Source organism: Aulonocara stuartgranti, assembly GCF_965226115.1.
Source record: "Aulonocara stuartgranti genome assembly, chromosome: 3".
In the NCBI taxonomy this organism is placed as follows: Eukaryota; Metazoa; Chordata; class Actinopteri; order Cichliformes; family Cichlidae; genus Aulonocara; species Aulonocara stuartgranti.
The window spans coordinates 12,524,357-12,551,413 of record NC_138941.1 but is presented as its reverse complement, the minus strand read 5'-3'; the positions used below and the strand labels follow the sequence as shown (position 1 = coordinate 12,551,413).

The window sequence follows — 27,057 nt, the reverse complement described above, 5'->3', positions numbered from 1 at the left end:
CCGGTGCTCAAACGGTGCTCAAACCGGTGCTTAAAGAATGGAGAACACAAAATTGGTCCAAAAACCTCTCATGTTCAGCTGGTTTTGTGTAAAAAGATAACAATGTTAGCCTTTTCTGCAGCTATGGGGCATATATGGTATCACTCTTAGCTGGAAGCAGTGCTTAACCAATGGAAAAAATACAAACTTTATCCAAAAACCTCTCATGTTTAACTGTTTCCCTCTTTTTCTTTGGTCATTTTAGCCTTTTTGGCCAGGGTGAAGGGAGTATCTGCCATCAAACAAGAAGACAGCCGCATGTAGCTATGATGATGTTTGCTAGTTCACCTTACATGCATTAATGTAATAACGTGGTTAGCCTACTCAACGTAAATTACACGCGAACAACAGAGAAGAACGGCTGCTGCTGCCATCAAATACGGTGCATTTCTCGGCTTTAAAAAACCCGCTATGCGTCGCCAGGTGTTTCATCGGATTTGAGGTGTTACCTCCTTTGACAGTATCACAGTATCAGCTTAAAGCACTTGTTGCAGGCTGCTGAGTTTGCATATTTTGCTGTGAAGTACACCCAGACTTTTGAACGCTTCGTCTTGGGCATTTCTAATTGGTAGCTCTGCTCTAACAGAACGTACGTACCTGGCCCCGCCTACTATCCTCGGAAACGTAAAATGATTGGCTAGAAGTGTATCAAGGCTCAGGAAAAAAAGCACCGAAATAAAGCACCGAAATGTGCGCTGCTTTTCGGTCTGGTTACTACCGTTTATGTCAGAACCGGTGCAATCATGGCACCGGACACCGGTACCCATCCCTAGTCATCATTGAGCAGACAGATGGGTCTCCAATTATCAATAAGAAGTAAGTCTTTGTTTGGCTTTGGAATAAGTGTTATGAGACCCTGAGTAAGAGTAGGAGGGAGGATGTTATTCTCTACACTTCCTATGAAAAGCTGCAGTAAGAACGGAGCCAGGAGATTAGAAAATGATTCATAAAACTCTGCAGTTAAACCATCTGTGCCGGGAGATTTGTTGGCCTTAAGTGCAGAAATAGGATTACAAACATCCTCCACAGTCAGAGGGCTGTCACAGTGACTTCTATCTTCCACAACAATAGTTTTTAGGTTTTTAATATTATTGAAAAACAGCGTTGAGACATATATATATATATATTCTACTTTTCTAAATGATTGACTATTTCAATGGAGAACCTAAATGACACGGACCCGTGTTTGTTATTACATATCTCTATTTTGAATGTGACAAGTCTATCATTGCCTGTTATTCATAGGTATTAACATAGTTTTTGGCCTTTTTTCCTCTATAACAGTTAATTGACTCTTTACAGTGGCCTGCTATGGTTAATAATGACATGTTCAGTCATGAGTGAAATCAAAGCTTTTCTTCACTTTAGCATTTAACATTCCCAACAATATAATGTGATACCTTAATTAAAACACAATTTTCTTAATGCAAACATCAGTGACTCAACATTAGCAACCAAAGGGTTCAGTCTGCAGCTCACACTCATGTGAAGCTACAGCCTCCCCCTTTAGTCTCTGTCATCTTTCTGCTCCTGCACAAACAAAGCAAGACAAAACCTCCACCCTTCTTCTACAGGCTGGGTGAATTGTTGTGGACATTCACTAATCCTAAAGTCGGCACCGTTTTTGTCTCAGTATCAAGTCAGTTAAACTTTTAGTCGTCAGGCCATCACAGTCCAGTCACATGCATACATCCACACACATTCATACCAGATATTGCTGATAATGGAGTCTCACGCGCAGCCTATTCGAGCCTCCATCACCAGCAAGATGATGTCATCATTTTAAAGGAAAACAGCTCCTTGTTTTTGGACTGGATTGACTCGCTGCAATCCTTTTAGGCTCAGGACTTCTCATGTGATCAATGTCACATATAAGTGAATTTCTCCCAAGCCCATTATAATCATGGAGAAAAACACTTTGCCACTGTTTCCAGTGTAAAATTATGATATTATTTTATGCCATGTTATACCCCTAATTAAAGATTGTGAATTATTATGTAGTTTTAGTTTGCATTATTCTCCTGAATTAGAAGAAGCTGATAACTATTGCATTAGTTAAACTGATTTGCATTACATTAAATTGCTGACTTGTTGTGAATGAATGATATTGTTTTATGATGCATTATATTGCTGAGTTATAAGAAATACTGTTCGCAGAAGGTTATTGTCTAATTTGTCTGAGTAGAAGAGAACAGAGTGTGCTGGAGTTTTCTGCCCCATTTCAGCAGGAGCAGATAAACAGGGAGCCAAGGTCGTAGCTTAGGCGCTGTGTGAGAGAGAGCATGTGAATGTTTAGGCTTTTTATGATAAGGTGGAGGCACCAGAGGTTATAAAAGTTTGAGCAATGCTCCACCATTTTGAGATTTTGAGGCTGTCTGCATCAGTGTCCATCTCCCACGTGTGTGATCATTAAATCATCGTTTGACTCAACCCGGCCGGACCAGTGTTGTTATTGTGGTTTTTTCTCTTGTCTCCATCCCCAATATTTTGAACCTTAACAGCTTGGGGGCTCGTCCTGTGGTATTGGGGTGGAATTTAAAAGTTTGGACGGTCCGAGGTTGTCGAACGGACAGGCACGAGCCAGTGGTCTGATTTGAGTGGACAAAAGCCGGCTTATCTAAAGGTAAGGCACTACCTGTTGAATTATTTCCAAAATGTGCCAAATTGGATATGACTAAATTAAAGTCTACTCACTGAAATTACTGGTAGAGTGTCTGTTTTGATTTTGATGAGAATCACCGTGTGGTATGCAGTTAAAGTTGCTTAAGAATGTTTAATGAAGTTGAAGAAATATGAAAGTAATAATGTTGGGTTTGAGTCCCTGGATATTGAGCTGAAGGCTCAGGTAGTTTGGTAGGGAAATTAGGACAGAAACTGTTCCAGAAGTAACAGATACTGTTTAATAGTTTTACAAATTAGGACAGAAACTGTTCCCAGAAGTAACAGAGACTGTTTAATTGGTCGTAAAAAAGTTATCTTTCTTCGGTGGGACCCGTTATGGTAAAATTTTTCAAAATCGGTTAGGTTAAAATTATTATAGGACGGCACTGGAAGATGCTAAGAAGCACATAGCCCGGAGGTTACGCTCCCTCCTGGCCGTGGACGCGCGGTCTTGACCTGTCGGCGAACAGGGGTAGTTCAGTTTTGGTTTAACTGTGGGGTACAGGGCATCCCGAAATAAGCTAGGAGTTACCGAGACTCCTCATCGTTTAAAACGGTGTCATGTGCTTGTTTGGACAAAGTTAAATTGAGTTAGGGATTTAGAAGTTAGGTCAGAAACTGTTCCCAGAAGTAACAGATACTGTTTAATTGATTACAAAAAAGTGAAGCTTTCTTCGGTTGGACCCGTTAACTTAAATTTGTCGAAATTTGTTAGGTGCTGAATCTGTCAGGCCTGTCAGTAATTGTAAATATAAGACGTCTTTGTAATATAAAATAGAAGAGTTTTGTCTGAGCTTTGTGTGACCCTGTGTGTGACGACAGCGCACTGCAGCGCTGCGAGCTATTTTTAGACGGTGTGTGAACATGCAAATGAGCTGTGACGCGCACAGAGGACTTTGCTTCCTGTTTAGCGTGTTTTTGAGTTTTATAATTTTGATTTGCAAACAATGATACATGCCTGTAAGTAAAACGCTGATTTTGCTGATTATGATACTACAAATAAGGTGTTGAATGACTGGGGTGTGAATGATGTTGGAGTTTAAAGCTGAAACTCAGAGAGGAGTGTGTTGGGAGACTGGCATGTAGTCTGCAGTGCAAAGGTGGGCGTCTTGCCTGCTAGTCTATTTAACAGTAATGAAAATGATATTAAATAAATCTCTCAGTGTGTTGATACAGGTGGCTATGGGGCTGGACCAACTGCCCCCACAAGCACGGCGGCCGAAGCAAAATTATAGTAATGGACACAAAATCAGCAAGAATCAGCAGCTGTGGAAAAGACAGCAGCTAGCAGAGAATTAAAGGAGAAATTAAGAGAAGTTTTACACATAAAATTGCGGCCAACAGACTTGTGGAGGTTGGGAAGGCGCCTGGAGCATCACAACAAGAAGGTGAAACAAAAACACACACAAGCAGAGAAATGTGAGAGAGAGGCACGTGCTAGAGAAATGCCTCGTTTGAGAAAAAACGTTAAATTAGCCCATGTACAAACGCACATACACGCAATGAAGAAACAGCTTACACCCATGAACACGTGAAGATTTTCCAGCAAGTTTAAAGCAGTGAAACTTAACATACACCCGCCGTTACACAATAAAGTTTATCCACTACTAACAAATAAACCCTCTGGGTTGCAGGACAACAACTTAACTTCAAAAAAAAAAAAAAAAAAATCACAACCAGTGATTACACGACAAATTTAGTGGTTAATAAAAGTCAAATTGTGACATGTTTTCTTCTGATTGATTAATACAAGTGATTACTGAATGAAAGAAAATTTCATTTTTGTGCTTTAAACATGATCTTAAGAATTTTAACATGTACCTGTGTTGTCCTGTCAGCTTGGTGGGTTATGAGAGGATTATATGGTGAAAAAAAAAAAAAAAAAAAAAAGGGGGAGAGAAGGCTGACACAGGGCCTGGTCCCGTTGTTTTTCCCCTCTCTGAGTAACACAGCCAATACAACATGATTTTCCTGTTCGTTTGTTTTTGTTTTGTTTTGTTTTTTCTCTTTATGCTTGATTACAGGCTGCTTTGTCGGCCCGGAAAAGCCGAGGCTGACCCTGGACTCCTGCTCTCCCCTCTACCATCTTTGCTCTCTCCTCTACCATCTTTGATGTGACCCTGACTAAATGCTAAAGCAGCTGAACCCGCAACAACAACTTGAAAATGTCAACAGTGCTGCAGGAAAATGATCTCATGCAGCAGAGACGGAGAGCGGTAATCCAAGGCCCGTTTCACTACACGGGGAGATTTCTGTCAGTGTGTTTTCTTTATGAGAAGATTGAGAAAGGCCCGGCTCCCACCACCGATTCTGACCACCTTATATAAAGGAACTATTGAGAGCATCCTGAGCAGCTATATCACTGTCTGGTTCGGGAACAGCACCATGCCGGACAGACAAGCACTACAGAGGGTTGTGCAATCAGCTGAGCGCACCATCCGCTCGGTGCACCCTGACCTGCACTCAATCTACAGCAGGCGGTGCTGGACCAAGACCAGGAAGATGGTGAAGGACCTCAGCCATCCCAACAACAGACTGTTCTCTCTGTTGCTGTGTACGTGACAAATAAACATCTGGATTTGGAAAACGAGGCACTCGCAAAGCCACCAGCATTGTGCCTGATTGGACACACCCCTCTCACACACTCTTTACATTCTTGCCATATGGAAAAAGACAGCTTCAGCTGACAGAGCAGTGACGAGACGCCCATCAAGCCCAGATGAAAAGTGAGGCCGAGCAAAACCATGCTGACCTTAACCACTCTGCATTAAAACTGTGCAGGACAGTGACGGACCAACAATGACCATCGGGCAGCAAAAAGGGCGTGCCAGGGACAGGAGGAGTAACTGAGGTCACCTCAGAATGGACAAAACACCAGGAGAAAATAAGCTGAAGGCACAGGTGTCGGGGCTCGGCCAGGAGCTGACCTCTGAGAAGAGCCGAACAGCAGAGCCGCAAAAGGCCGTGGAGCAAAGCAAGGAAAACATCAATGGACTTAAATCTGATTTCTACGGAAAAGACTCTGAGGTTTCTGCCCTCAATAAGACCTCGAGGCATCAGAGCAGAAACTGAGCATGGCCCAGGAGGAGCTAGCTGAAAATCGAACCCATCAGGCTTGGAGTCCTAGACACCGGACTTGAAATCAGGCCGGAGCATCCTGGAGCTAGATGAGCAGTGTGATTTGTCCGGTCTGCTATGGAGCGAACGTTAGGGGGATGGCTTCCTGTCGCCTCTGCCGTCCTCCGATCGCTCAGCGTCCTGGGCTGCCCAGCTCTGGACTGAACGCTCGGGCCGAGACACCCAAACAACCATGGACTCCATTCCCGTGGAATGGGACCACGACTACGACCTCAGCCGTGGGCTTGAGAGTGCAAGCAGGGATCCCAGAGAGCCTTGAGGCCTGTGTAAAACTAACAGAACAAAGATTGAGGTCTTCCACTGGGGAGGTGGAAGCTGCAGACTCTCCTATACACCTTCTGGATGTCAGCCGTTCCACCTGCAAACAAACGGACAGCAGTCGCACTTCTGCAAGCAACAAATGGACATCCAGACAATTGAGCTGCGTATCAAAACCCTGAAGGAAGACCGAAGCAAAAGGGTCAAGTTAAGGAGGAGCGAAATAAGGAGAAGATGCTGGACACTGGAGAAAAGGACTGCCTCAATTGGGGCCAGAACCAGTATGGACAGAACTCTGAGCAGCAGCACCAATGGATGCAAACAGACTGAAAAGGAGGAGGGCAGGACCCAGGGCACGCTTCAGGCCGTGGTTTACCCAGAACACTACAACAGGAAAGTGATGAACACAAACACCCACACAAACACCCACATCTACATGCACCGACTCAGAGTGAAAAGAAACATACATATGAACATATGCACTCGTTGATTGAGGGAGAAATGACACACACACACACACAAATTAAAATGTTGATTCAATGAACTGAGAAGTGATCCACACACACACACACACGCAGATGCAATGAAGAATGCTTTACTAACAAATGCTGCACACAAACATCCAAATACGGAGTTGGTTACAACAGCAAGAACTGGTTGATTATTTACTGCTTAAATGTATTTCATGCAACGCAGAGGGCATTTGTGTAGATTTAGAGGACATGGTCTGAAGCACTTTGATAATGAAAACAATGTCTGTGCGTGATGTCTGTTTATGGCTCAAAGCCTCCACTGAATTGTTTACTGTGCTTCACACAGTCTAACAAGGAGCAGTGGTACAGAGCGAAAATGATGAATGAATGGTGTGAGTTTTATTTCGAAGAGATTATGAAAAGGTTGTGTTTATTCAACTTAGTTGTTTACGTTTTTGCCAAGGTAAAGAGTTGGTGTGTAACTAGTGTCCACTATTGAGTCAAGTAAATCCAACATGTTTTGTTGGTGCAAAAAGGAGTTTTGGTTGATCTTTGGGTTTTGTTTGACACTAGGTTGATTCTATCAGTGAGGTTTGGATTGTTCTCTTTCTCTAAGAGAGAGAAAGATGGTTTGAATTTTGGACATGTTTGCAATGGGCCCCAGTATCTGTTATTATATGAGTGTTTAATTGGTTACGTCTGTGTTTGCTTTTGTTACAGTGCACTGAGATAAGAACATCTGAGAGGTGTGATCCACCGGTGGTGATATTTTGGTATTTTGTGAGTTCCTGATTTAACAAATCAGCTCTTTAATCCAGGCCTGAGAGATTGAACTTTAAAGCGCTATAAAATATTCTTATTGAAAACAGTCGCAAAGTATTTTTTCTCCATGATTATAATGAGCTTGGGAGAAAATTGACTTATATGGGACACTGATCCTGAAGCCTAAAAGGATTGCAGCGAGTCAATCCAGTCCAAAGAAGGAAAAACAAACAAGGAGCTGTTTCCTTTAAAATGATGACGTCATCTTGCTGGTGATGGAGCCTCGAATAGGCTGCGCGTGAGACTCCATTATCAGCAACTTTTGGTATGAATGTGTGTGGATGTATGCATATGACTGACGACTAAAAGTCATGGACTGACGACTAAAAGTTTAACTGACTTGATACTGAGACAAAAACGGTGCTGACTTTAGGATTATTGAATGTCCACAGACAATTCACCCAGCCTGTAAAAGAAGGGTGGATGTTTTGTTTTGCTTTGTTTTGTCTGCAAGAACAGAAGAATGACAGAGACTAAAGAGCTGTAGCTTCACAGCAGTGTGAACTGCAGACTGAACCCTTTGGTTGCTAATTTTGAGCTACTGATGTTTGCATTAAGGAAATTGTGTTTTAGTAGCTGTGTTTTAATTAAGGTATTACATTATATTGTTGGGAATATTAAATGCTAAAGTGAAGAAAAGGTTTGATCCCACTCATGACTGAGCATGTTATTATTAACCATAGTGGGTCACTATAGAGAGTCAATTAATTTTAGAAAAAAAAAACAAACAAACAAAAAACCCTCCACCGAGGTCTATGAATAAGAGGGGAATGATAGACAGCCACACTCAAAATGGAGATATGTAATAATAAACACTGGTCCCCGTCTTTTGGGCGCTCTCTTGAAGTAGTCAACAATTTAAAAGTAAGATAAAATAACAGGGGCATGTGCTGAGGGGTGGTGCTGCACAAGAACAAGAGTAAAATAAAGAAAATATTGTTTTTAGAAGTGCAAATTAAAATGTACCATTACACTCAGAGGATCAATATGAAGCTTAATATTTGTTAATTTTGAATGAAGTACATGACTGGTGACTGTTCTGTCCTGAGCTTTTGTTTTTACAGCACCCGCTTGATCACACCAACAGTTTCTCGCCACCGAAGAGGGGTACTTGAAAAAAAAATAAAGAACGGGGAGGAATATCATCAAAACTGGAAACAGGTAATCCCCAAAGGGGGTGATAATGCCATAACTTTCACTATGGTCAAATTCTCAAAATTTGACCCTCAAAAATTCTTCAAACATTTAGACACAAAGTGGAGATTTAGATAAATATAATGTCGTAAACCACATAAGCATGAAGTATTTGATTCAATAAGATGGTGAAGTAACAAGCAGCAAAAGGTTGATCATGTTAATGGTGTTTATTCAAGGGTGCAGAGGAGATTATTATTATTAAAGACAACAAATGAAATAACGAAAAGTAGAAGTGGAAATAATTTGCGTTAACGGTAATAAAATCAAAAAAAAGAAATACTAACTAAAACTGTACTGAATGTTCACAAAACTAACTAAAATTAACTAGATTTATAGCAAAATGTGTTTGGTTGCATTGATGTGTGCGTGCCCTGCTATAGTGAAATTAAGGGAGTACGTTAGTCGAGTCGTCTGGGTTGCTGCTCCGTTCACCCGCAGAATCTGGTCAGGAAAAGTCGGGAGACAGCGCCAGAATAGAATTGAGGATGATTTTAATATGATTGTTTTGTAGACATAACAAGAGTCTTGTAGTGGAGAGGGACGTAATGTCCTCCTGAGACCCAGAGAATAAGAAAAAACAGGGAGAAATTATTTTCGTTTTTTCTTTTTTCTTTTTTTTTCTTTTTTCTTTTAAATGAATCAAGTGTTATTAAAATAACAATCTCATAAGATGAAGATCAGGGACCAACCCAGAAGTCACTGACACTTCACTAACTGTAAACTATTGGTTTAGGAATAAGTGATGGCACTGACCTTTCTATTTCACAAAAGTCAATTTATTTAGGATATCTGAGTAAGTACTGATTTTATTTGGAGACACAAAGGAACATTTGGCACTTCCCTCATCTCACATCTGTTTCATTGTTGTACCCAATCATTCTACAACTGAAATGCCTTGGACTGCTAACCATTTCAGGCAAGTGGAGTGAACCATATTTTGCTAGACTCTCATCAGATTGGGGCTTCCTTTTATTGATCTTTGGAGAGAAGTCTTCATTACTGATATTATTCAGGTCTTGTTCACATGTTTGTCCCAGGTTTCTCAGCCAAGAGGAGCTTAAACCCCAGATACTGTGAGTTCTTTTCACACGTTGAGATCACTGATAACTCTCAGCAACGACGTGATCTCGTAGGAACAATTAGGTGTTATGGATTCAACTATAATTGCGACTCTTATTTTTTACTTTACTGGAAAACATTTCTGCATTTTACCCATATTTTATTTTTAACTCAAAATCAAAATTCCAGATTCTACTACATGTTGGTTTTGCACCAGATAGGACGACAGATTTCAGGTGGCCCTGTGTCTTTCTCTATTACATCTGCCACTGCATCTCGATAATCTTTGTGTGGCTTTTAGTGGGTCCTGACCCTCTCATATTTTGAAAAATCTATGTTTGAATCTCCCTTAATAATTGTGTTAAGAATTCTCTCCGCCTTTGTCAAAAGTTGGGTATTAGGAAAAAGTGAAATAAATATAAATATAAAGTCCCAATGTGTAGAGCACACATTAATAAAGTAGTCATGTTCCCTGTGAAAGTAAATGAGCCTAATTCTTAAAGACCCCTGAAATTATTTACCAGATGTTTATTTTTTGAATAAAATAAAAATCTGAGTTTAACAAAACATTTTAATTGTAAATATCAAGCTTACCTTTCTTTCTTCCATAAAATGTGCTTGTGGGCACGCCAGCCATTTTGAAAAGGTGGGAAAAACAATTGGCAAGGCCACACCCCCACACATGGGATATAATTTTAAAGGTTCTGTTGTCCTCTCTAAGAAACATCAGGACTTAGAGGAGTGGCAAGTAGAGTATGAGAGCTACAAGCAAAAAACTAAATGTGTACTACAGTGCGCAAAAATGAATTACTGGGTCATCAGGGGGTCTTGAGGGACATTTATAAAACAAAAAATCCCACAAACTTTAAAAGTGCACTTGAAAAGCTCACACAAGAAGGTTAACCTAGCTTACCTAGAAGACCTCATCAGGGGGAGCACGCTCCCCCTCGTTGAAGAGCTCACCCACTTAACTCGCATCCCAAGAAAATAGCTAACCCCAGATAAGGCAGCGTGATGTATCCCGAGATAACAGGACTGGGACATCTAAATAAAGGTGTGAAACAATCGCCTTCAAAAGGTTATCAATTAACTTTAACCAAAATTAGGAACACTCGGTGCGGCAAGAGTTAATAGTTATTAGTCTCAACACCCAAGGATAATTAGAAGAGCATGACTGATATGATGGAACTGAGATTTTGTTACACTTAACTTTTGCAAAACACAAATAAAACTAAATTGAAACTAAGGATTTTCAGAAAATAAAAACTAGACTAAACTAGCAAAGAATTGGTAAAAACTAATTACAACTGGCAAAAAATTGAAAATCTGGAGTCGAAACTAAATAAAAGATAAAACCTAATGAAAATGGCGAAACGTTTAAAACTCTGGTGCAGAGATTGGCAAATCTGACCAGGAACGTTATAAAATGGATTGTCAGAACAGTCAGCGTTAAAGCCACTTTTGACAGTCCATACTAGGATGGCATTGGACATCTTGGGGGTGGAAAGGGGTTGGTGTGACCAAGGTGTGGTTTGGCTTGTTGTATGTATATTTGAGATCATATGGCTCTGGATGGACCAGTTACCAGGGCATGGAAGGAGGACAGACTCATTAAAGGAGGAGAAGGCATTTCCTGGGATTGGAGATCCTCTGGGTGAGTGGTTGATTAAAAGCATGCATAAAATAGAAGTTATCTGTTGTTATTGATTGGTAATAGATTGATAATTGGCCTCATTTACAGCTGTATTGACTTGTTGTGGACGTAGTCGACTTCAGGTTTAAACACTCTCATTAACAGGTTGAAAATAGTGATATTAAAGGAAGAGTATGCAGCACCACCCTGTCAGATGCCAGTGATGGTGGAGCTCACTGATGAATCAGGTGAGCTGGATTCATGGCTGATTCAAAACTAAGATCCCCCTGCTGTGGTCAGTAAGGGGAGAAAAGGGGGAAATAAAATCAAGAATTAGAGAGGCATTTATAAACGTTTAGGTGTCAAGTGAAACGGGACAAAAGGGGGTGTTATACTGTTATTTTCAATGTCAGCATTATTATTGTATGAGAATCATGCAACAAGCATTGCATCGATGATCATTTATTGAAGTTTTTGACCTTATACTAACATCTGTGTTCCTGTGATTGTTATAACCTCTGATGAATCTTCTATTTACAGGTGTTAGGATAATGATATAATTTTTCATTGCAGGTGTAACCATGGTCATTTTTATACATATTGCAACTTGTTGCTCATTGTAGAGTTGTGCTCAAGTTAATAAGGGTTAAAAGCTCCAGTCAGCGCGAATGTCTGACTGATCTATTGAGGGGAAAGGCTTCGAGCATAGAAGGCCGCACGCGCTTACAAAACACTGATATCATGTTATTCTTTGTGGTCTTTTCTTAAATTATGTCTTTAAGGTTAGTTTAAATAGTGGCAGTTAATTAAACGAGATTTATTAAAATATTAAATACCTGAGTCAGAACGTTACACGCGGATCACCTTAAGAGTCTGGGAAACTTTGTAGCTGCCTAACTTTTTTTTTTGAATGTTCTAGCTCCATTGATTTGACACATTGGAATGTGTCAAAAAAGGGGGGGAAGGTTGAGCTTTAACATCAAACAAGGATTATTTGAACATTTTATAACTTCATTTGTGTTTTTAATAATTTAGGAATGGTAAAGCTTAAGCTAATAGCGGTCCGAGAAGACGGACCTTTTAGAGAATCAGTGAAAAAGCATAAACTATCACTTTCATGTTTAATCATTACTCATTGAAATGAACTGAATAGCGTTTAGAAGATTTGTTAATTTTTTGTCTTTTGTTAAAAAGAGGGGTTTCAATAATTTTCAGACACACCTTGCAAATGTGCTTATAACGAGTTGGCACTCGGCCTTTTGAAGGTCAGAAGCTTCGTTCGGCGTGACTGTCCGGACTGATAAAGTGTAAGAAATGCCTTGAGTGCGGAGGGCTAAATGCAAACACTGCTTACACACACATAAGATATGATTAGAATAAGTCCCTGGGACATTCTGAATGTTTTAGACCAATTCTGAATCACTAGAAGGTCAGTAGATAAGAACATTAGATTATTAGGGTTAGGAAGAGAGGTGTTTTGGTTTTCTGTCTCTTACAGAGAAAGGAACAGACACCAGACGAGGTCACAGAGATGCGAGGATCCTCCGTAGCAGAGTCAGACACAGTGACTGCCGAGACATCAACTGGGTCCAAGGGTCATGGCGTTTGGGCTCCAGCTAGTCACCACAAAAGGATGGATCCCATAAACACAGCAATAACCATGAAAGGGTTGGCGGAAATCCGGGAACACCAGACCAACGAAGTTCGAGAGGCTTTTGGGCGAAAAGGGGACACCTTCCTGTTCCTTTTTCTGGAGAATACACAGATCGTTGTTTGAAATCGGAGCAGAATAATCCCCTGATCTGTGTTACAACTGAAAGATTGTCTAACCCCTAAGGCGGAAGAATTAAGAGCAGAGGATCACCCATCTGGACGACACTGGTAGCTGCAGCAATAAAATAAAGGTTAAGAGCTCTTCGGACAGAGGTTCTAGTCTACGTCTGAATGGTATCAGGGAACACCAAATAAAGCTGTGGGAGAACAGGGGAGTGTCATCTGGACCTGCTATCCTTGTAGTAATAGTTTGTCTTGCACCTGACTTGCGCAAACACAGAGGTCATCTTACATATGGTTTGCCCCTCAGGGGGACAAAGGACCTCAGGAGTGAGAAGAGATGAACCCGGCCACACTGGGCTACAGGGTGTTTGTGAGGTCATTATTCTAATGACCTCATCAGGGGGAATTGTAAAATTATGATATTATTTTATGCCATGTTATACCCCTAATTAAAGATTGTGAATTATTATGTAGTTTTAGTTTGCATTATTCTCCTGAATTAGAAGAAGCTGATAACTATTGCATTAGTTAAACTGATTTGCATTACATTAAATTGCTGACTTGTTGTGAATGAATGATATTGTTTTATGATGCATTATATTGCTGAGTTATAAGAAATACTGTTCGCAGAAGGTTATTGTCTAATTTGTCTGAGTAGAAGAGAACAGAGTGTGCTGGAGTTTTCTGCCCCATTTCAGCAGGAGCAGATAAACAGGGAGCCAAGGTCGTAGCTTAGGCGCTGTGTGAGAGAGAGCATGTGAATGTTTAGGCTTTTTATGATAAGGTGGAGGCACCAGAGGTTATAAAAGTTTGAGCAATGCTCCACCATTTTGAGATTTTGAGGCTGTCTGCATCAGTGTCCATCTCCCACGTGTGTGATCATTAAATCATCGTTTGACTCAACCCGGCCGGACCAGTGTTGTTATTGTGGTTTTTTCTCTTGTCTCCATCCCCAATATTTTGAACCTTAACACCAGTAAGAATATTTTATAGCGCTTTAAAGTTCAACCTCTCAGGTCTGGATTAAAGAGCTGATTTGTTAAATCGGGAACTCACAAAATACCAAAATATCACCAGCGGTGGATCACACCTCTCAGATGTTCTTATCTCAGTGCACTGTAACAAAAGCACAAACAAACGCAACCAATAAAATACTAATAAAGTAACAAATACTGGGGCCCATTGCAAACATGTCCAAGCATAAAACCATCTTTCTCTCTCTTAGAGAAAGAAAACAATCCAAACCTCACTGATAAAATCAACCTAGTGTCAAGCAAAACCCAAAAATCAACCAAAACTTCACCAGAAAGTTTTTCTCCCTCCCGGGACAATATTGTGCAGGAATACAGGCACCGTAACTCCTTTTGCACTGACAAAAACATGTTGGATTTACTTGATTCAATAGTGGACACTGGTTGCACACAAAGGTTTTGCTTTGGCAGAAACTTAAACAACTGAGTTAAATCAACACAACCTTTTCATATTCAGTAAACCTGCATGTTGTGTTCATAAAACACGATTGAAACATGTTCAGATGGAGTAAGTTGAGCTCCTGGAACATTTTAATCCTTCAATTGAAATTGAATGGGTCTACAACAACTACCATCCTCCTATCTCTATCCTGGTTGCAGCAGGGCTGGGAAATAACCCTGAAGTGATAGGTTACCAGGCAGGGTACACCCTGGACAGCTCACCAGTCTATCAGATAGAAACACACAGCCGTTTACATTCATGGATAATTTAGCCCAGGACCTTCTTACTGTGGAGCAACAGCACTAACCAGCATGCCAACAATGGAGGAAATACAGGAAAGCTATGATTTCCTGTATTTGAGGCAGAATTATTTTGTTCTTGCCCTTGACAGGTTAATCCACAATAAATAGCAACAGCATGCATGTGGTCTGTGTGTCGTTGTCTGCCTCTTATAACTCCAGTGATTTTCCTGTAGTTTGAAATCTTATGCGGTGTTGACACAATAATTTGTTGTAAACCAGGAAATTCCCAACTGTGGTAGAAAGCACAGCTTAGCCTTAGCAAATGTTCAAAGAAAAGTCGTCACTTCCTGATTTCTGCTTCACTGATAAATATTGTCACACTGGGGTTTTTGCAAATGATATCAGTGAGCACTGTGTGGCAGCTGGAGTCAGACAACTGAAGCTCCCACAATCAAGACCACAAACAGCTTTCAAAGGAGATTTGAAGCTTTTCTGGCAGCAAGCTTCATGATTTATGGGACTGGAACTGGAACAGAAACTACCTGATCACCAATGGTGAGCTGGCATGGAATTATTTTTATGACATTTTATCAAAGTTATAAATAAGCATGCCCATTAACACATAGTGAGTGAGCATGTTGTCTTCCCACGCAGTGAACAGCGGATGCTAATGTTTTTGTCACTTTTTACAGAGTCAAACTCAAAGTAAGGTCAGTGCTTCCACGCTTTAAACGCTGCACGCTCACACTCTCTCCACACTCGATAGATTATCCATTGTTCATCTGCACACAGCTGCGGTTTTAGTAACGCAGTAACGCAGCGTGCTTACGGGAAAGTAACAGTAATCTAATTACCTTTTTTGCAATAGTAATCCCTCACTTTACTCGTTTCTTGAAAAAAGTAATCGGATTACTGCCCATCTCTGGTTGGAGCTGTGCACTTGTGGGTTCCACCTTGTGTACACGTTTATCTTTGCTGTGTGTACTTGTACCTCTGAGTGGAAGCTGAACTCTTGAGTTCGAGTATCGAAGCATCAGCTGTGACGTTAAAGTCCAAACAGCTCGTTCATTTGACGTGCAAATGAACGAAGGTAACGCCGTTTTCATGTGGATGTGTCACTGAGACACTTTCCACATCCACAGCTCACAAAATGGGAAAACTATAGAAGTATAACAATGAAGAAGTTACTATGTTACGGGTCCCAAGGATGAAGACCTCGATGACAAACATGTTACCTGTAAAAGCAGGTGAAGAGCAGAGTAAGGAAGACACGATGCGTCTCTGCTTTCCTCCAGAACGTGTCTGAGGAAGCAGCGGAAGGTGGGCTCCACTTACTGCACCCCGAAACCCCGGAGCAAGCACCAAAGTTCCGCCCTCACTGCTTTCTAACATAAAATGAATCCCTGTTACATGGATTTTCTATCCTCTTAAAGAAACTGAAAATAAATACATATAGCAATGAAAAATGTCCCGTTACATGAGTGTTTTACACAAAATAATATTCATGTGGTCATTCCCTCACAGGGGTGCCACAACTACACTGCTGTTTTGACAGAGACACAGTGTGTTTATCTAACTTGGCTGAAGCCAAAGTTCTCCAGACAAATTCAGTCTGTTTCTGCCAAGTGTGAACTCACTGGATGAGCGCCAGATACACAGAATCAAAAAGGGATAAATTACTTTTCTTATGTCATGTTCCCGTCACAAACTGGCTCAAGGAGAGGGGAAGCAGGAGTCCACAGATGAAATGTTCCTATAAATAAAGTGGAATTTATTCAAACTTTACCAAAACTTCAACACATCAAATACAAGCAGTTCAGCAGGGAGTGGATGTGTGTTGCATGTGCCAGGTGGATGCAGAGAGAGGCCAGGGCCACGTTCAAACCTGAACACGCTGCACAGTGTTTTGTTCCATTTGTTAGGGATGAATGAAATGCTTCCTTGAAAGGATGTGTGCAGTCACCAGTGGGCGTGGAAGCATGTGCGCCCTCATTTGGTGGGTGTGCAAGAAAAGTCATCCTGTCACACAGCAATGCCTACATAAATCACACCACTCTGCTTAAAATAATAATGTTTAGTGAAGCAGGTGAAGCAAAGGGCTGCTTTTAATAGGCTGGGAGACCCAGGTGTGCTGCTTTAGCTGCTGAGCCTCTTATGACAGAACAGCGGAGAGTGGTAAGAAGGGAGGAGGGGGTCTGGCTGTGTTTGTGAACGATAGATGGTGTAACTCTGGGCATTTCTCTATCAAAGAGACGCTATGCTGTAAGGACATTGAGCTGCTAGCGGTTAGCATGAGACCGTACTATCTACCACGAGAGTTTACACACGTGATTATGATAGCTGTGTATGTCCCGCCCTCTGCTAACGCTGCAGCAGCCTGTGAGGTCCTGCACACTGTAACCAGCAGACTCCAAACACAGCACCCTCAGGCCCTTTTCCTGATCTCTGGGGACTTTAAAGATGATGTAACCATTTAATTATGGTTACATAATTAATTATGTAATTAATTATGCAAAATGCAAAACGCTCAGCTGTGTCTCCAATCAAAGCTCTGTAACTTCAGAGGTGATGTTCATATGTTGACTAATGGTTTTCTTTCATTTTTGATGTACTGCAGAATATTTGTATAAAATCCAGGCCAGGAAAATCTCCTTCATGTGTTTCTGTGTTTTGTCTTCAGCTATGTTGACACAAAGGCCTCTGCTGTGACGCTCACACCTTTGATAAAGTCTGGAGAGTGTCAGCTTCCTGTTTATAGATACAAAAATATGTAATGTTGTGAACTCTGGCCGCAGCGGCGCAAGAAAAAGGAGAATTACGGGAAGCACTCACAACAGGTAAAATCAAAATAACAAAGTAAAGTAGGATAAAATAAAAACCAACAAAAGAACAACACAATATACTTCCCCGTACTGTTACTGCTAACCTCTGTTAACCTAGTAACTCTTACCTTCTAACTGACAGCTGGTCAATAAACGAGCTCCATAAACGCTCCATATTCACCTTTACATGGAATATAAAGGGAAAAGAAGAAACACAGTGCTGTGTCAGCGTTAGACATATAGATATATCCTTGCTTTTAATACATTTGAAGGTGGGTGGGAGAGGTGCTTCTCCGCGTAGTCTACGGTCTCTTTGGGATCGCTAAAGCTTTTCCTCACATCACCATGGGTCACTAACAGCTTTGCAGGGTATAGCAGTCTGTACCTGACGCCGGTCATCCCACGTAGTCTTCCTCTCATATTTGCAAATGCGGCTCTGCGTTTCCAACAGAGGGAGGGAAATCTGGGAGGATGTTTATTTTAAAAACCCTTATACATCAGGTTCTTGTTCTCTGCAGCTTTCAGCAGAATTTCCTCACCAATGTGGTAGTAGTGCAATCTCAAGATGATGGGCCGAGGAAGATGACTTTGTTTGGGACGCTGGCGATTCACTCTATGTGCTCGATCGATGAGTGGCTTCTCCTCGAGAGATAGCGCCTCCGCCAACAGGTGTGAACCAACTCAGTCATCTTGGGTCCCTCTGTGCCTTCTGGTATTCCTGCAGTTCTTAAATTATTCCTCCTGGAGTGCCTCAAGAGCTCCACATCTCTCATCTAACTTCTTTACCTCCGCAGACAAACGCTCCACAGTGGCCTGGAGAGTGGCGATGGTGTCAGAGTGGTTCGAGGCACAGTCCTGCAGTTCAGTCAAAGTGTTATCATGCCTGGCCACGTCGCTTTTTATGTCCGAAATTGAGGGCTGGATGCTCTGGTTCAAGGATGATATCTCGCCTCCTATGGTGGTAGAAATCTCTAATATGCAAGTGTCCAGTGCTAGTTAGTTAGTTCTAGTTCTAGTGGTTAGTGGGGCTTTATTTGATGATTCTAGTGTGTGTTACATTGTTGTCATATTGTTGAGTCGCAGAGCTGTACAGTGTTATAGTTTCTGTAGAGTCTGGTATAAGGAACTCAGATCCCTCTGTGAATAATGTTCACTGAAACTAGTTAATGAACTAGTCAGGATTTACACTAGAGAATGTTTTCTGCCATTACATGGCCTGTATTTGTAGAGCGCTTTACTCGTCCCTAAGGACCCCAAAGTGCTTTTTTGCCCAAGGACACAACGACCGAGACTGTCCAAGCCGGGGCTCGAACCGGCAACCTTCCGATTACAAGACGAGCTGCCAACTCTTGAGCCACGATCGGCCCACATATTGTTGTCTTTTGTTGCAGACACCAAGTGTTGAGATCCTGTCTCAACCTCCTACATTCTTCCAGCAGGTTACACATTATTTTTTGTATTTGGAATCAAATATATGTGTCAGTTGGGCCTAGTGCAGGGGTCAGCAACCTTTAACACCCAAAGAGCCTTTTGGACCCGGTTTCCACGCAAAGGGTCAGGGTTCGGGAAAACACTGGGAGCCGCAAATACTTTGTGACATCTAAAATGAAGATAACACTGTGTATATTGTTTTTACCTTTATGCTTTGTGTGAACAACTACAGTGTGTTGCTTATGAAATCCATGAAGTGCTACAGAGAAAATTACATTTGATTTATGTAATGAACACATTTTGAGCTCTTAAAGAAATATAACAAAGGAAAGCTGAACTACAATGATCCATGTAGCAAACACAAACTGTTATATCGCCTTTGGGCTTTTGGAGCCTTGACCTGACTTTTAAAAAAAGCGCGTTCATGCAAACATCGTCGGGTCTGCCGTGATATGTTTACAACGGGACTTCTGCTCCTGAACCTCTGCGCACAGCGTCTGCAGGTAAGGTAACTTTATTTATACCCAAAGGCAAGGTAAATTTGCTTTACAGAAAAATGACAGCATTTGACATCCCTTTAAAAACACACATACCTAGTAAATATATAAAACTCACTGTGACACATACTTTAATATTTCGAATCAAAAACAGTTCTTATTTAATTCAGTGACAGCAACGGGGACAAAGCTGTTTTTATAACGCTTTGTCCTGCATCTCGGAAATAGAAACCTCCGTCCTGAGGGAAGAAGCTGAAATTCACCCCTTAGAGGATGGGAACCATTTTTAAGGATTGATAAAGCCATCCTCTGTACCTGCTTAGAGTACAGGGAGGCTAAACAAGACTGTGGCTCACCTATCAGACGACTGGACCATCTCACTATCTGATTCAGAGAGTTTTTCTCTGTGACAGAGGTCTGACCGAACCATGCCACCAAACAAAAGGATAAAACAGACTCAATAAAAGAACGATAAAACAAAGTTAACATTTTTTGGTCAATGTGGAAATGAACAAGTTTCCTAAGGCAATAAAGGTGCTGGTGACCCTTTTTACAAACTGATTTGCAATTTTGATCAAAGTTCAGTTTTTCATTGATTATGGTCCCAAGATATTTATATGATTGTACTTGCTCTATTTTCTGACCTTTAATTAAAGTGACTCCGTGCCCATTTTGTTGTTTCCTAAAATCAACAACCATGTCTTTTGTTTTAGATAAGTTCAGCTGGAGATAAGACTCCTCCCACCACTGAACAAAGTCATCAATGACTGGGCCGTGGTTAGTTTCACCCTCTTTCAGTAAGCTGACAGTAACAGAGTCATCTGCATATTTAATAATGACCCTGTTTTCATGTCTGCCCTGACACATGTTTGTATAGAGAGTGAATAATAAGGGCGATAGGACGCAGCCTTGAGGAGAACCTGTGGAGGAGAACACTGGGTCAGACAGAACCCCATTTATTCTCACTCTTTGTGACCTGTCAGTTAGAAAATCTAAAATCCAGCCCAGCAGGTTTTTCCTGATTTCAAACTCTTCTAAAAGTCTCTTAATTAAAATATGGGGCTGTGTTGTATTAAAAGCCGAAGAAAAATCAATGAAAAGAAGTCTTGCAAAAGTCCCTTTACTCTCTACATGTTTAAGAATCAGATTTAGTAAAGTCAAAAGTGCGTCCTCCACTCCTCTGTTGGGCCTGTATGCAAACTGCATTGGATCCAGCTGACCTTCAGTCTCTTCATAATCACATTTCTGAGGATTTTTTCAAAGACTTTCATGACAACTGAAGTGAGGCAACAGGCCTGAAGTCGTTTAGATTTAGGGACAGGAACCACGACTGCTTCTTTGCAAAGAGAGGGCACATGTTGTGTTTGCAAGGATTTGTTAAAAATAACCTGAAATATAGGACTGAGTTCATCAGCACAAGATTTAATTAGGCGGCCACTAATATTATCAGGACCTGGCTCTTGTTCACATTGACTGTATGAAAGGCCTTTTTAACATCGCTGAGTTCAATGATAAAGTGCTGAGTATCTCTCAGTTTCTGTTTCAGTTCCCAAATATCCTCGCTGAAATCAGAAGAACTAAAACGAGCATAAAACATGTTTAAAGCATTTGAAAATCTCTGTCTGAATTAAAACCATCTAAAATGACCTGACTGCTGCTCTGGGGGTTTTGAAACCCTGCTATGGTTTTCATACAAGTCCAGGCAGACCCCAAATTTTTTGCAGCAAATTTGCTTTCAAGAAGGATTTTGTCTGTTTTGCTTTCAAGATCTCGATTTTCATTTCCTTGGTGGCTGTCTGAAAATCGGTAACAGCCCCTCTTTAAAGGCCTGTCTCTTTTTCCTTAAACAGGATTTGACACTTTTAGTGACCCATGGCTTATTGTTAGCGTAAATTTTAACGCGCTTACGGGGTATAATCATGTCTTTACAAAATACTGCACAGGAGCTAGTAACATCCACCAAAGCGTCGAGATCATCTCCACAAGACTGAAGACGGGGCTGTACGAAGTCACTTTATCTCTACAGGACTGTAAGCTGTCGTCTGTGAGGCATGAGCGTGTTTGTTTGAACACAGTTCACGGTGGAGAACAGCTGCTGACATAATGTGGATCCAAGATCCATAACTGGCCTACCTGGGGCTGAAAGTCTCCATAAATGCAGGCGTTTCGGCGGCTACACCGGCTTCCACGAGTGTGACGCTTATTTTGAGAAAATAATAGAATATAAATGTATTTTTATATTTCAATATCACAATAATCTTCCAATGTAGAACTACAAGTTAAAAAAGAAGTAACATAAATCAAATCCACTTCAGCTAAATACTTCTCATTTATTTCCATCTTACATGCTGTGACTGCAGCCATTCCCACATCTCTGTGAATGGGACTCATGGACATGGATCAGTGGTTGTTGATCAATGGTCCTGAGAATCTGCATAATTAAGATGAAGGAACGGAGCTCCCAGCCCATCGTTCCTGCAGCTGCTTTCAGTCTTTATGCAAATGTCCTGTTTGTAAGACTGAAACCTGCAGCTGAGACTGAAGACGTCACCTGATGATGACGACACGTTTCTCCCACAAAACGCTGCGTCCAGATGAACAGAAGCAACAGACTCACTTTCCTGGATGATTGAGATGCATCAAGACTTCATTGTGTGTTACTTCTCATTCAGCACAGACACATTATTCCTGTTAGGTCATGTCAGCTGTCACTCAGTACAAGCACAACTGTGAACAACACAAACTTCTCTTCAATGTGTCACAGAAACACTAAGTGTGAGAGCCTGTATGACACACAGGACAGACTGTAAGCTCTGCTGGCTGCACAGCACTTTGTAGCAGTTTTCCAACATGTCCTCCACCCGTGATGTCAGTGGTGGGACCCCAGTCACAGCACTCAGCACCACCTCCTTTAAATGGATTTTATAGCAGTTCCTCCCGTTACTCGGTGCAACGCTTCTTAAATGTGTTTTTGCAGGATAAAACACAGCGAGGACGTCAGCTGACGGAGCAGAGGGAGGCAGACTGTGGATAAATGACAGAGTGAGAGGAGAGCAACCATGACAGAAGCACAGGTGTGGCAGATAGAAGTGGCTTTATAGACACTTATTGTCAGTCCTCGTGCATGCTGTGGAAATAAGTGTCTGTGTCATGAGGTGACATGTGAGCTTATCTTTGGTCAATAAAGCTGAACGACCAGTTTTCACTTTGCTTGTTACGCTTGTTTAGTGACGTCTGGGTTTCTGTGGAGCCCGAATTTTGATGAGTTCTGGTGAAATCATCTGAGATCATCTGAGCATCGGTGAAGAGTCAGCAGAGAAAGTGTGGGACAGAAGTTTGCTTTGGACACATGGACTGAAATCAAAAAGTAACAAACAGGATTTCCAATGGACAGTATGGAGAAGTGAAAGTACACAAAGGCTGTGCTGGAACACGTGTGTTACACTTTTTGACAGCTGAGAACAAAACACAATATTTTGCATCATCTCTGCAGTGTCTCTTCTTTCCTCTGCTGTTGTGCTTTTAGCTCCAAACTGTTTCAAATGGTTTGTCAGCAAGCTGACCTCTGACCTCTGCAGTACTAACTCCTGACCCGTACAAAGAGCGGGCGTTTCTGACCTTTGACCTGCAGCTGTATGTCTCTCAGTCTCAGTTCTTCTCTCCGTCACTGATGGAGCAGGTGTAGTTGCTGCTGACAGTCAGTCGTTTGTTTTCTCAGAGTGAGGCTGAAGTCTGAACTGTTCAGAGCATCAGGTCTCATCAACGTGCGCTGCTGTAACGCCGCTTTGTCCTCTGAGATCACCAGGTATGAAACCTGAGTGCTGACAGAGCAGCATGTTCCCCCTCATTCACCTCCACCACCACAGCCAAGGCATGCTGGGAAACTGAGGACACACAGACGGAGAACTGAAGTGTCTGCTGTGTGTTCATCTCAGAGTCCTCACAGGTGACACATTAGCTCCAGAACACCAAGCCAGGTGTTTGAAGCCTGACAGGGATTCTTCCCATCCAGAGGGAGGATTTAGCTGCACAACAATGAACATTAGTGTGTAGTTTAGAAACACAGACTGTGCCTGCACTGCATCTAGTGAAGAAAAGTGTTACTGCGAGAGAACGAGGCTCCTTTAAAGCAGCTGATATTAAGGTTGAAAAATCAACAATAAGCTGATGTAATCAACGTTTCACAAAATGGTCAGCAGCTAAAATCTGGAGCCGTTCTTTGGTGGTAATTAACAGTTTGTTCTTGTTAGCTAATTATGTCATTAAAGGTAGCAGCAGAAGCCTTGTGTTGAAAGCCCATTCACTCACACATTCACACAGTATGTGTGTGTCTGTGTTACACTGTGGACATCCCTTCTGTTGGAGCGCCATCTTGTGGCAGGTTTAAGAAATGTTCTTCTTGTAAATCCAAACTGATGCACCTCCATAGCAGACTGTGGAGGCTTTCAGTGACATGAAGACTTGATTTATACTGTCATATTCTCCTGTTACACAAAGCACAGCACGCTGAACATGGATGAACTGAAACTCCCAGCATCTGACTGAGGAAAAGCACAAATCATTCTCACACTGACTCCTGCTTGATTTTAGATTTGCTTTCAAATCCTCACACTTTCATATGAAGCACTAAATGGGCTCCAGACTGTTTATCTCAGCTTCCTGTCAAACACACTGCTGCTCACACCGAGGCTCAGTTTACTCCTCCAGCCTGGCTTAACCTGCTGTCTGTTAAAAACAGTCCCACACTCCTCTGTTTAATCCTTCTGATCAGACTCTTTGATTTTGTATTGTTTTTACCTGAAGTTGTGTTTTTGACATGGTTCTGTCTGTGAAATAAAGCTCACACACACACTGCTACAGTCCTTCATACACTTAGAAACGAAGCTGCTCCTTTCCTCAGTGCTGACACATAAAGAAGAGTTGCTTTTATATCCAACACGTCTCTGTTCCAGAAAACAGCTTCAGCAGCCTCTGAGTCTGAACTTGGAGTTGGTTATAAGCCACAGGCCTGTGTGCACAGCAATGAGGAAATATAATGCAGTAAGTGAAACATGGATGTGTGGAACAGATTATCCCAAAGGTTGATTCTGTTCATCTGGACGTTCTCAGTGAAACATTTGGTCTCTCGGTCAGGTGACTCCTTTAGTCTCAGCTGACTGCAGCTTTCCAAACCTTTGTCACTGGATCACTCACTTCATCTCCAACGTGTCCCTGACACAGACAGCTGGAGCCGTTACAGCAAAATCATTGATCATCGTTTTTAGAACATTAGCTGGTGTTGGTGGGCAGGCTAGCAGTGCTAATTGTTAGCACTAGTTCTGCTGCTCTCCCTTTGTCTCTGTTATTGTTGGTCTTTAGTGAACAATAGAAAGTGTCTTCATGAGACTGTTGCCTAATGTTCAAATGTAGATAACACCACCTGCACCAACCTGTTACACAGCACAACCCTCTGGTGTAGCTTTGGCTGGAGCACATATTGACAGCTCCAGTGACATCACCACTCCATGGTGACATCATCTCTACAGACTGTGGCTGTTACATATCCTCACCTGGTAATAATAAGACTGTCCTCAGCTGCACACAGCTCCAAGATGAACAAACTGAAGTAAATACAAATTAGAGTTACGATAGATTGAAATCTTGTAATCAGAGCTAATTCTTAGTGAAACTCTCACAACATCATATCATGATCCTGGGTTAGTGTCTCGGTCTCAGATCACAACATCAGCACAGGCTTGGCTTGGGTGAGGTATTGAGTGGTTCTTGTCCATGACAGCTGCAGGTACAGTGCCATCAGCCATGCTGCACCACATGTCTGCCCAGGAACATTAGTGTGGCTGAGTCTCATGTAAACATTGTGCTAAAGTGGTGGGAAAGTGGCTGCAAGCTGGCTGCACTGTGTCCAATACTCTCAGTATGATATCCACAAACCTCTGAGTGTCACAGAGTGGGCCTGTGCTCAGCTCACTGTGCCCCATTCAATTCTACTTGCATAGTTTTACAAGTAAAATTAAATATACAAGTTGCTCAATGATAAGTTATTGTAGTAACAACTAAGTCCATGGTTATTATTTGTTAATAGTAGCTTAAAGCTTCTGCACCAATCATGGAGCAGCAGGTTTAGAGCATGTGGATCTACAAAAGTAAGTCCCAGTAAGATGGGCTGAGCCTTACATACTAGAAGAAACATGTCATTCCCAGCAGATGAAGCGCCCTTTAAAGCAGGATCTCACTTTAAACCTAAAGAACTTGCTATGAGCATGCATTGCATTCATGGTTATTATTCATACGATTGTGGGGAGCTAATAAAGTGCAACTATCACATTACATTTTATTATTAAATTGTTGTTGACAATCCCTTCACTTCTGCTTATCTAATTCATGGTTGCAGGATGGCTGACAGCTTCCATTAGGCAGGAGGTAATGTCCATTCTGGCCACAGTGCAACCCACAATGTGTAACTGACACTATTATATTGCATTATGTCACATTGTTACATCTTTTTAATAAATGATGACAGTCAGCTGAATTTGCTGCCCCCTTGGTGGAGGACATCAGGATCAGCAGCTGCTGCTCCATCACAAACACCACAGAAGAAGAACAACACTGGATCAGATTATCTGGACGTGTTTGACAGGGACAGTGTTCATGTTCATGGACATCAGGACAAAAACAGACGATGGAAACCTGCCAGATTTGAGCTAAACTGCTCGTTTCCATGTGTAGTCCCTGGGAGGTCACATGACCAACAAAGACACACAAGCTGTGTCCCAAAACGTCGGCTGCATCCTCCGGAGGCCGCATTTGAAGGCCGATGACGTCACAGCCAGGCGACGAAGGCTGTCCCGATTCCTCGACTCCTTCAAATGCGTCCTTCATTCCCCCGAGTTTGAAGGATGGGTCGGGTGTGTCCTTCGTGGCCCACCATATCCCAGAATTCATAGCGCGGCCCAGCCAAATTTCAGCTGCCAACAATGGCGGCCGCTACTAAGTTTTAAAATTTAACGAGGGAGTACTACTTACTTACAATGAATTCCTTACACTATATAATTTTCCCGTCAGTGTTGGGGAATTCTCAATGGTGCTTGGTGCCATACCCTCAGGGACTTTAATGTTATATAAAAACACTGACAGCTCAATATCTGCCTCAGTCACTCTCCCTGATCCAGCTGAGTCAGCAGTGGGAAAAATCTGCTTTTCACAGGAACTTGGTAACAGCAATAAGAGAATACGTAGTTTATTCCAAGAAGATATCATGTCTCTCCCATTTATAGAATATCTTACTGGAACCGACATGTTCCAGATATCACCTGGAAGACAGTCTGGATGATCCCATAAATATCTAATTGTGAACAAGGTGAAGGAAATCTCATATAAAATTCTTCATAAATGTTACCCAGCCAGTCACTATATGGTAACATTTAAAAGAGACATAAATACTAATTGAACTTTCTGTGGGGATCATCCAGAAACTGTGGCACATCTCTTTTGGTTACTCTACACAGAGATTCTGGAAGAATTTAGCAGTTTTGTTAT

At 41.7% G+C, this 27,057-nt stretch overlaps 1 protein-coding gene across 3 annotated transcripts in view; it reads right to left on the bottom strand.

Moving 5' to 3' along the window:
• LOC309702303 (stonustoxin subunit alpha-like) overlaps window positions 1-16,205 on the bottom strand; it is a 54,398-nt gene extending 38,193 nt beyond the window's left edge. For all 3 annotated transcript variants that reach the window (XM_082526930.1, XM_082526926.1, XM_082526928.1), the window contains exon 1: window positions 16,007-16,205. The gene's annotated coding sequence lies outside the window, so the exon portion shown is untranslated. The remainder of the gene's footprint in view (window positions 1-16,006) is intronic.
• Window positions 16,206-27,057: the final 10,852 nt, after the last annotated feature.